The sequence below is a fragment of the Rhinolophus sinicus genome, chromosome 1, assembly GCF_057876585.1.
Source record: "Rhinolophus sinicus isolate RSI-liver-muscle chromosome 1, RSI-T2T, whole genome shotgun sequence".
Lineage (NCBI taxonomy): Eukaryota > Metazoa > Chordata > Mammalia > Chiroptera > Rhinolophidae > Rhinolophus > Rhinolophus sinicus.
This window is the reverse complement of record NC_142501.1, coordinates 135,022,248-135,032,422: the sequence shown is the minus strand read 5'-3', so window position 1 is coordinate 135,032,422 and position 10,175 is coordinate 135,022,248. Positions and strand designations below refer to the sequence as shown.

Sequence of the window (10,175 nt, the reverse complement as noted above, 5' to 3'; positions counted from 1 at the left end):
TCCTGCCACCACAAACCTCTGACATGTGGGGAAAACGCTGGCGCCTTTACTACCCATGTCATTCTTCCCTGGACAGGCCCCTGGGACTCACGGGGTGTGACGAGTTGAAGAGAGGCCCTGGACTGCATTGAGGGCCCTCATCCTTTCTCTCCTTTTCCAACTGTCCTCATTGGCCTCAGCCGGTGCACGTGCTGAGCCCCTCGCTGGCCCCTCCACCACCCACCCTGGCCTCCTTTCCGTTCCTCATGTTCACCTGGCTCTTTCCACCCGAGTGCTGCCATGGAGCTTCCCCCTGCCTAGCGTCTCCTCCCCTTCAGTCTCATCCTGGCTTATCCTTCTCTGACTGTTCCTCCGGAACGCCTGTCTTGGTCCACCCCCAGCCTAACGGAGGGCTCCCTTTTTCTCTTTCATAGCAGAACACGCTGTGTTTTCTTTTTCAGCACCTATCACAAGTTGTTATTCTATGCTTGTTAGGGCGTTCATTTGTTTCAATCCTGTTTCTCCTGCTTCAGTGTAATCTTCATGAGGTACAGAACAAGATGGTGTCTATTTTGTTCACCGTTGTATACTTGATATCTCAGATGTAAGAGGGGCTCAGTAAATAACTATTCAATAAACGAAGGAGTGAGCCTGGGTTCAAAGGCTATCTGTCAACACACTCTTGTTCTGGAAGGTGCATGTTCCCCAGTAGATTCCCCAGACGTTTCTCCATGTGAGTCACTGGTTTTCTTTCGCCCCCACTCCTATGGGGATATAGTTCCATTACTAATTTTACATTGTGTTACCAGAAGTCAGAAGTAATCCTCTGCCAGCGTGTGGTCTAAAAGGAGCAGCTTTCTAATTGGTTTTGTGATAGAGACGAATAGCCCTCCATGACACAGAAGTCTAAGGGTCCAACAAACACCTTGAGGACATTTGTCCTTTAACAAACATCTAGCTACAATCAAATCCATGACCCCACCCTCACTGACTTAAATAACTAGAAGTTACAAATATGTAAGGTGCATGGAGTATAGGAATTCATTATTTGGTATCTGCCGGACAAATCTGACGTGCCCATGTTCTAGGCACTTTCAGAGGTGAGAGAGGAAAGACATGGGTCCTTCCCACAAAGAATTTGTCACTCTCCAAAGAATTAGAATAAAATAAAATATGTCTGGCCCTAGAAGTACATAACACTGAACAGAGCCTTTCTTAGGCTTTGCGTTTGTCCTCTACAGGGCTCAGGGTCATGACCATGAAGTTGATTGTCATTGGCTAATGCTATGAAAATGGGGTTGATTTAGAAAGTGCCAGAGTGGTCATGGCAGGCTCCACCTTGTTCTATTTCTGTAGCCCTGCACCGTCCTCAGGCGAGACCCAAATTCCTGAGCCGGCCCTGCATGATTCAGCTCCTGCCTGTCTCTCTAGTACATCTACTTAAGCCCGCCAGGGCCCTGTGGAGTGGCTGGGGTTCTCCCTTCTCATGCTTTTGCATGTGCCGGAGCTTCAGGCTTCCTCTGCTTCTCCACCCCTCTCTTTCTCTCATTCTTAAAGACAGGTACAGAAGCTTGGGCAGCATGGGAGGGAGAGGGATGCAGACAAGCAGTTTGGGGGAGGTGGGAGAGAGTGCTATGTCGTGTGGCTGGCTGAAGAGCAAGACCTGGTGGGGAAGGAGTTAGGATGGATTAAAAACAAAGTGCATATAGGAAGGTCGATCAGTGCTACAGGGAGCTCAGGACTCATTCACAAGCACCTCTTCTCTGCTGGGTAAAAGGGGCTCTGGATGGTTTCCCGGGTGTGTGTGTGTGTGTGTGTTTGGGTTGGGGGGGGGGGGGAGGGACACATCTTGGTGGCCAGCACAGCCCTTACCCTCCTGCAATCCTTTTTCTTGTCCCAACTCTCCACTTACCATCTGCCTAGCTCTGTGAGAAGCTCTGTGAATCACAAGATCTCCTGAGTCACTCATTGCCTCTCTGAGGGATAAATAATGTCAAATCTCACAAAAGCAGAACAGTCAGGTTTAAATGAGGTGTCACTCAAAAGCTAGGGTTCTGCTTTCCTTCATGAACTGGCACTGCTGTCATGAGAGGCATGTTGCCAGCTCTGCTTGAGCTTTCGGGCCAATGACCCAGAGCTCTGGCTGTTTTAGGTTAATCTGGATTTAATATTCAGACTGCCAGACTCAGCAAGAGGCAAAGCAGGGCCCAGAGATCATAATTTCGGCCCCAATGGGGAAAGTTAGACGCATGAATATGACTATACGTGATTTGGTTGTCTCCAGTCTTCCTTGAAAGAGGCCTAGCCTTCATTTCACTCCTGAATGCTAATAATAAACATCCCGAAAGAAAATCCAGTACTTTAATATCCCAAAACTGCTTGCCATAGCCTGCGACATGCAAAGCCGTTAGAGTGCATAAAAGAGAATGCTCCTGGAGAAGCAGAGAGAATATGTGGTCAAGCAGAGGCCAGTAATATCTTGTGGCAGATATTTTGATCTCATTCCAAGAGAGTGTTGTCATCTTCGTGTCCTGGTGTCTTGTCCCAAGCCTCTCTAGAGCATGCTCCCCTCCTGGCTAGGGTCAGGGTACGAGAAAGCAATTTGATTCTCCGGTAAAAAAATACAGCAGGGTGTAAATCCAAGCACAGATTTAGCTCTTTGCAGGACATAATTCCGTGTTATAAGAAAGGTTTATTAATCAAAATCTAATTGATAGAAGGTTGGGTAAGACTTACTTAAAAAAAAAAAAGACTTTATTTTTTAGAGCAGTTGTAGATTCCCAGCAAAACTGAGAGGAAGATACAGAGATTTCCAATATCCCTTTACCCCCACCCCCACCCCACTTATGCTCCCCCATTATCACCATCCCCTACCAGAGTGGTACATTTGTTACAATTGGTGACCCTACTTGGACACATCATTGTTACCCCAGGGCTCACTCTTGGTGCTGTATGTTCTTTGGCTTTGGACAAATGTATAATGACATGTATCTACCATTATAGTATCATATGGAATACTTGGAGTATCCTAAAAATTCTCCGTGCTCTGCTTGTTCATCACCACCCCCACCCCCTGCCCCGGCAACCACTGATTTTTTTTTACTGTCTCTATTTTACCTTTTCCAGAATGTCGTATAGTTGGAATCATACATTGTGTAGCCTTTTGGGATTGGCTTCTTTCACTTAGTAATATGCATTTGTTTCCTCCGTGTCTTTTCTTGACTCGATAGCTCTTCTCTTCAGCTATAAATAACATTCCATTGTCTGGATATAGCAGTTTATCCATTCAACTACTGAAGGACATGTTGGTTGCTCCCACGTTTTAGCAATTATGAATAAAGCTGTTATGAGCATCTGTGTGCAGGTTTTTGTGTGAATGTAAATTTTCAAATCCTTTGGATAAACACTAAAGAGTGTGATTGCTGGATCATATGGTAAGAGTATGTTTAGCTTTGGAAGAAACTTCCAAATTGTCTTCTAAAGTGGCTGTACCATTTTGCATTCTCACCAGCGATGTATGAGAGTTCCTGTTACTCTTACATCCTCTCCATCCTCTGGTGTTGTCAGTAAAGATTTACTTTTGAGGGGAATTTTCGGGAATCCCTTCCTTACCCTCGTCAGCCCTCCTCGCCTGATTCACTTTCCTCAGCATTAGGGAAATGAACTTGTACTTACTCTTCGGGTTTCATTGGCGATATCCAGAGACTAGGACATGGACGCTGGAACCAGATTGCCTGGGTTCCGATGATAGCCCCACTATAAACCTATATCTGTATAAATAATTGTTGGGCACAGTGTCTGGCACATAGGTAGGCAGTGCCATTTAAGTGTTCATAGCCACTTCCTCCAGAAAAACCCTCCCTGGCCTCTCTCTGGTGCAGGGATTCCCCCCTGGGGGCTACATTTAACTGACCTCTATTCTAAGATGTGAGATCCCTGAAGGCAGGGACTCTCTTACTCACCTTCATGTCTATGACTGGAAAACCATATGAAATCTAGATAGGATGTTTCATATTCATTCAGCAGCATGAACAAATAGTAGGTCTTCTCCCTTCCAAGAAAGTCGCCAAGAGGGCCTTTACCTCCAGGATTGTTGATGACGTTAGCCATCATAGGGATAAAAGAGAGTCCATAGATCAAGCATGAAACAAACACCCAGAATATCACCCCTAGGTAGAATTTTGTTGTAGGGAAAATAAAAGCCCCAGCGGAGAGAAGAAGAAGTGGACTGATCCTAGAGGGAAGATTTGGAGCTTTTTGCAAACCTGGGACGGGAGCCGAGGTGCGCAGGCCCTGGAGTAGTGGAGACCAGCACTTCACTCCCTCCTTTAGCTCTGGTCTGCGGAAGGACCTCATGGCCAAAGGCTGCAGGATGCCTCGAGGGAGGAGGTTCAGTAAACATTTAGCTTCCATGTCTGCAGAAGATCTAGGGCTGGGACTGGGGCCACTGCTTTCAAGGGGCCCTGTGGATTTTCACTTGAACATCACACTAGTGGTCGCAGGGGACAGGAAGGGCCGGGTTCTGCCCTGTGCCAGACCCCTGCTCCCAACCCGAGGGAGAAGGCCCACCTCCCCACCGGGCCCCCACCAAAGGTATATGTTTCCTGAGTGGATGGGGGCCTATGAACAAATATAACTGTATTGGAGACACAAAGGCATATGGCTTGCTTTGAACCTTAGTGAAGTGAGCTGAAATTCACCCCTGCAACCTGCCCATGAGCCTAGCAAAAGTAGGCACGTTGACTATTTGGCAAGTAAATAGATGAATGCCAAAAGTATTTTGAAATGTATCCAGTCTATTTTGTTTGTTTATTGATTTATTGATTTAATTAATTTATTTTTATTTTATTCTTTTATTTTTCAATTACAGTTGACATTCAATATTATATTAGTTTGAGGTGTACAGCATAGTGGTTAAAGATTTATATAACGAAGTGACCTCCCCAATAAGTCTAATACCTGCCTGACAACATACATAGTTATTACAATATTATTGACTATATTCTCTAAGCTGTACTTTACACCCCTATGACTATGTTGTAGCTGCCAATTTGTACGTCTTAATCCCTTCCCCTTTTTCACCTAGTCCCCCATTCCTTCCCATCTTAGCAATCATCAGTTTGTTCTCTGTGTCTATGATTCTCTGTTTTGTTTATTTTGTTTTTTAGATTCCACATATAAGTGAAATCATACAGTGTTTGTCTTTGTCTGACTTATTTCACTTAGCGTAATGCCCAGCCAGGTTGTTGCAAATGGCAAGATTTTATTCTTTTTTTATTGCTAGTCCAGCCATGTTGTTGCAAATGGCAAGATTTTATTCTTTTTTTATTGCTGTGTAGTATTCCTGTGTGTGTGTGTGTGTGTGTGTGTGTGTGTGTGTGTGTGTGTGTGCGTGCCATCTCTTCTTTATCCCATTGTCTATTGATGGACACTTCGGTTGCTTCCATATCTCGGCTATTGTAAATAGTGCTGCAGTGAACATAGGGGTGCATATGTCATTTTGAACTGGTGTTTTGGATTTCTTCAGATTAAAAGAAAAGTGGGATTGCTGGGTCATAAAGTAGTTCTATTTTTAATTTTTTGAGGACTCTCCATACTTATCCTGTCTATTTTAATAGTGCCGTAGAAACAGTTTTTGTTTACTACCTTGAATAAAGGTTTTCGAGGGCTATTTCCAGAGCATGTAAAACACATTCAAATGAATTGTCTTTGAACAAAGATTCAAAAGCTGTTTGTAACTACAAGTTGTGTAGCAACAAGTTGAATTTAAAACTCACTAGTCTTCCATTGTGGATCGTCTAACAACTACACCTGACTGCTTTGCACTTTGTAGAAAGATTGTGGAGTCTCTAGTCAGAACTTGTATCACTAAGCCCCACCTAATATGATAAAGCCTGTTGGACAAAAACCAAAATCCTACTTTGCGTATTGGCATCCATTTCACAAAGTTGCCTTGTGCCCAGCAATTCCTAGTCCTTGCTCAGAACGAAAGCTGTGTAGGCTGTTGTTTTTCTACTCTCAGTTACTTGTGGTCTTTCACCCAGGAATTACTCAAATGAATTAAGTCTAGAGATAATCCAAAAATGTTCCTTTAGTCCTTAATTTCTGCTCATTCCCCTCTCGAGTCTTCATAGACTGCTTTCTAGGCTGCTATGTAACAACCTGCAGACCTGCTTTGTTTTCTTGCCCTTTTAAGCGTCAGAACAGTATCTGAAAGACAGTAAGTAGAAAAAGGAGGAACAAGATAAAAACCTTGACAAAACATTCAGGCACACCTCAAAGGGGAGAGATTCCACTAGACAACTGTCCTGACTCTCAGCAAATCAGCACCACAAAAATAGAGGCTGTTAACAGAGGAAAAGAAATGTAAGGACCCCAGAGAACTCTATAAGATGCCTTTATAAATATATCCCTTCAAGCAAATCTGACACATGACGATTTAGGACTGCAGTTTATCTTTGTATTTAACAAAATAGAGAGTAAATATGATTATAACTATGTTTCAGGTTTTCAGTTAGATAAGTCTGTACTTCAATTACTATCCCAATGGCTTTCTTTTTTTTAATGCTTCATGTCAATTTTGGATCTTTAGTACAGTTTAGTAACTTTTTTCTGTTCTTTTTTTTCTCCTCATTTAAACACAGAGAACTTTTGACCTCTAGAAGCTATAAGGACTTTCCGACAAGTTACTACAGCACATTTATCTTTAATTCTAGAATAAACAAATCTTTAAGATTAAATGGGCGTGTATCAGAGAAAGTTTTAAATGGCTAGGTTAAAGTTTACAGTCATGAAAAATTATGAAAATCTTGTAAGGTCTGCCCTACCGAACTAATAGCCTCAGAAATGAGGACATTAATTGTTATGTTACCACACCATAATTTCGTAAAAGCAAACCCACCCTGTGCAGCCTCCTGGGAACCTTGTGTCCCCTCATCTACCCACCTATTTCCACAGTGCTGGTGGAAGGAGACTATGCACCCATGAAGAAGTTTCCCTTCCGCTGAGTTATGGGGACACTGGCTCCCTGTATGACTGCACACTGGCAGCATTGGGAGGGTGTCCAGTGGGTGGAGGAGGAATGTTTCCAGGAGTTGCCCCAGCTCCAAATCTGGCTCCTTCCACCAGCACTGTGGAACCAGGTGGGTAGATGGGGCCAACTGGGTAATAAGCCACGGGGACTGTGAAAAGTAAAGGTCCAACTACCACAGACTGGGCCATGGAAAAACACAGAGAGGCATCAGGAAATGCACTTGAAATGGTGGGGACGGTGGCAGCCCTGGGGTGCACAAAGCTCAGACGATAGAACTCTGAGGAGGTAGGTTGGGCATCAGTATAGGGGGAACCTGAGGAAGATGCAAGGTCTGAGGGGACACAGGACTCCCAGGAGGCTGCCCAGGGTGGGTTGGCTGCATGGGACATCGACCTTTGCTGTTCATGCTGGCTGCAGGTCCAGTTTGGCTTGGCATCAGGGACGGTCATTTCTATACGTATATTTTAAATAATGTTTTGCTTTTATGAAATTATGGTGTGGTAACATAACAATTAATGTCCTCATTTCTGAGGCTATTAGTTCGGTAGGGCAGACCTTACAAGATTTTCATAATTTTTCATGACTGTAAACTTTAACCTAGCCATTTAAAACTTTCTCTGATACACGCCCATTTAATCTTCAAGATTTGTTTATTCTAGAATTAAAGATAAATGTGCTGTAGTAACTTGTCGGAAAGTCCTTATAGCTTCTAAAGGTCAAAAGCTCTCTGTGTTTATATGAGGAGAAAGAAAAGAACTGTACTAAAGATCCAAAATTGACATGAAACATTAAAAAAAAGAAAGCCATTTGGGGTATTAATTGAAGTTCCGTACTTATCTAACTGAAAACCTGAAACATAGTTACAATCATATTTACTCTCTTTGTATTTTGCTAAATCCAAAGATAAACTGTAGTCCTAAATTGTCATGTGTCAGATTTGCTTGAAGGGATATATTTATAAAGGCATCTTATAGAGTTCTCTGGGGTCCTTACCTTTTCTTTTCCTCTGTTAACAGCCTCTATTTTCATGGTGCTGATTTGCTGAGAGTCAGGACAGTTGTCCAGTGGAATCTCTCACCTTTGAGGTGCACCTGAATGTTTTGTCAAGGTCTCACAGATGATGGCTATGCCATTTGATGAAGGACCAAGGCTACCTCTGTGCCGAGAACGAAATCACATACCTCCAGCACTTCTCACAAGGTAACTGCTTTAGTCATATTAACATGAAGGTGCAGTGTAGACACATGTCACTGAGGTGATTTTCTGGTGCCCCAACTTTCAGGCATTTTTCAAACTTAATAAGGAACCATGTCATGGTAGCAGTACCCCCCACCCCCTAAAGCATTTCATGGTAGGGGAGGTATCTATTCATGAAATGAATGTGGGTGAAGCAGCCCTAAGGATATTCCTTTAATTCCTCTAGAGTAATACTGTATCATACTGGTCTTTGCTTTTAGTAATAAAACATCAAATTAGGTTTGGAGGGAACTTCCATCTTCTTAAGAATTAAAGTTGCCCAATTATTCTGATTGGTCTTTAATTGCCTTTAAGTCTTTGATTTATATTACTTGTTGTAAATGAAATGCATTAGTGGTCTGCCTTTTCTTTTCCATCCTTTGTCCCACATCCCGCCCTCAACCCTAGTCTTCCATTCCCTCCTGCCAATCTCCATTGAATCAATGGTGCAGGACAGAAAGCCAGTCAGACAATTTCCTTCTTTCCTTGCACTTCTCCTCACTTGTCATCTTTTAACTAGTCTTTCACAAGGATCCTCTGAACCCCCTGTGGGCCCCAAGCACAGATCCCATTACTTCTGCTTTTGCATCTCCTCAGGCAAAAGTGGAGGGTGCTTTTTGGACCCTCCTCATAGGTTGTCATTTCATACAGAAACCAAACCCAAATTTGTTTTGATGCCAGAAAAACTCAGCTTGTTTGAACAAAGGATAGCAAAGCAAACTGTACTATAAACAATAGTTTGTTTAAAATGGAGGAGGGGGGAAGGGCAAGGAACAGGATGCATTTCACAAGCCTGATGACTTTAGAACCAAATTAAGGCAAATTTTCAGATAAAAAAAATTGGTTCCCATTTATTGTCTGAGTGTCTGATGCAGCCACTCATGGCGCCCCAGAATTTCTAAGCTGAGTTAATGGGGTCATATTGTGAATGCCTCACTGCAAAATGACTTGAGTCCAGAGAAATCTCATTAGGGTTAAGAATATTTCAGGGATCTTTGATATTCTGATTTTTGTTTTTGGCAACTGGATTTTATTTTATCTTATCATTTCAGTTCATCTAAATTTTGTGTTCTATACATGTGGTATTTGTACCATTGACTGTTATGAAGTTCAGCGTGGTGTTTCTCTACACTATGGTACACTTAACTTGGGGATTTTCTCGTACTAAAAATGTATAACAAAGACTATTTTGAAGATTTGAACAAAGTGATGCAGTTACATTATACCTCAAAAGAGATATGTGCACATATAAATGATTTCAAATCCCCTGATATTGCATGACAAGTTCTGTGTTAAAGTGCCTTACCTGAGAAGTCTCATTACTTCTCACAACCCGAGATTCTTTCACGCCTCTTTCCCTTGAGGGAACTGACACACTGACATGTTAAAAACGCCCGAGATCACATTGGCAGCTGTAATAAAGGCAGGCTTGAAATTTAGAATTAATGATTCATTCTTCATCCAACCGATATTTATTGAGCACTTACAAAGCTTCAGGCTCAGTAACTAGTTTCTGGGGACACTGAGGGGCACAAAATATCAAAATCCCTGCTGAGTTTAGCAGTTAGAGTTGATAAGTCCTTCTTCCATGATTAGGCAGCATTCTAGCCTAGCTTTTGAGAAGTGTAGCCCTATAAGTTAATTTGCTTTTCCTGAAAGAAAAAAGGTCCCCAAACTCATCCTAATTCTCTAATTCTCTAAAGAATGGAAGTCTGAACTAAAGCTGGACTCTTCCAGAAAAAAGAACCGATCCCCACCCCAAACACCTCTCTTTGAAAGGAGGTACTTCCTTACAAAAACAATACATAAACAACCAATGCATACATTCGTCTACATATTTTCAAAACATCATCTATTCTAGGCAAACTTAATGAATATGGGGCAGTACCTTTAATGATTCAGGATTGCCAGGCCGGTGGATTATTTT

General features: G+C 42.6%; 1 protein-coding gene and 1 pseudogene across 11 annotated transcripts in view; one reads left to right on the top strand and one right to left on the bottom strand.

Annotated features, from left to right (window-relative positions):
- Positions 1-1,377: 1,377 nt before the first annotated feature.
- CWH43 (cell wall biogenesis 43 C-terminal homolog) overlaps positions 1,378-10,175 on the top strand; it is a 106,070-nt gene continuing 97,272 nt past the window's right edge. For 7 of the 11 annotated variants that reach the window (XM_088789772.1, XM_088789748.1, XM_088789759.1 and 4 more), the window contains exons 1-2: positions 7,163-7,297; positions 8,029-8,212. The gene's annotated coding sequence lies outside the window, so the exon portion shown is untranslated. Of the gene's footprint in view, positions 1,541-7,162; positions 7,298-7,318; positions 7,380-8,028; positions 8,213-10,175 lie in introns of those variants that run through there. The other 4 variants (XM_088789770.1, XM_088789769.1, XM_088789768.1 and 1 more) reach the window with 2 other exon arrangements.
- On the bottom strand, positions 5,292-7,418 carry LOC109452234 (DAZ-associated protein 2-like; annotated as a pseudogene).